The 768-nt window shown below is 30.7% G+C and overlaps 1 non-coding gene across 1 annotated transcript; it reads left to right on the top strand.

The window, feature by feature from the left end:
- Nucleotides 1-242: 242 nt before the first annotated feature.
- On the top strand, nucleotides 243-344 carry LOC147861676 (U6 spliceosomal RNA). Its single transcript, XR_015530064.1, has one exon. It is a non-coding gene; the product is annotated as a U6 spliceosomal RNA (small nuclear RNA).
- The last annotated feature ends 424 nt before the right edge of the window (nucleotides 345-768 follow it).

Raw genomic sequence — 768 nt, 5'->3', positions numbered from 1 at the left:
TTTACCGATATGACATGATAAACCTTAATAATAAATAGACAAGCCATTTCTCCTAACTAATGGGAAAGTAGCTCCTTTTTTTTGGAAAAAAATAGAGAAGCCATTTCTCCTAACTAATGGGAAAGTAGCTCCTTTTTTTTGGAAAAAAATAGAGAAGCCATTTCATAGAATCATACGTATAGGTATTATTTTTCTTTGCCATCTATTTGGAGTGGGTCAATCAAACAAAAAACTTCATAATAGTCCCATCAGGACATCTGATAAAATTGGAATGATACAGAGAAGATTAGCATGGCCCCTGCGCAAGGATGACACACACAAATCGAGAAATGGTTCACATTTTTAGCTATAGGTACCTATTTACATTAAGTAATCAACTTGAAAGGATATGTACGTAGTCTCATATTCTTGAACTCGATCGGAGGGTGATTCCCGAATTTTTCTTTCTATAATAATCTATCCTAACTAATGGGAAAGTAGCTTCTTTTTGGGAAAAAAATAAAAAGACTTCATAATACTTTTCATAATCATTTGATAATTGAATTGAAGGGTAATATAAAGAATACCACATATATATTGCCATACTGTAATCGATAAGCTTTCTTATTTAGGTATATCAATATTGTAAAAAAAAAGTTCTCAATATTTTACCTTTTTTCAATAATTTGATAAGAACCAAGTCAAAATCTTAAGACTTTTGAATAAAAACATAGTCCGACGGTCAACCTACTTTGAAAACAAAATAGGAAAGTGGAATACACTATATGA

The sequence above is a fragment of the Azolla caroliniana genome, unplaced genomic scaffold (assembly GCF_043228905.1).
Source record: "Azolla caroliniana isolate FFs.n. ecotype wild unplaced genomic scaffold, voAzoCaro1.0.p SCAF_7, whole genome shotgun sequence".
Lineage (NCBI taxonomy): Eukaryota > Viridiplantae > Streptophyta > Polypodiopsida > Salviniales > Salviniaceae > Azolla > Azolla caroliniana.
The sequence above is the reverse complement of the archived record's forward strand: the minus strand, read 5'-3'. Positions and strand labels throughout refer to the sequence as shown.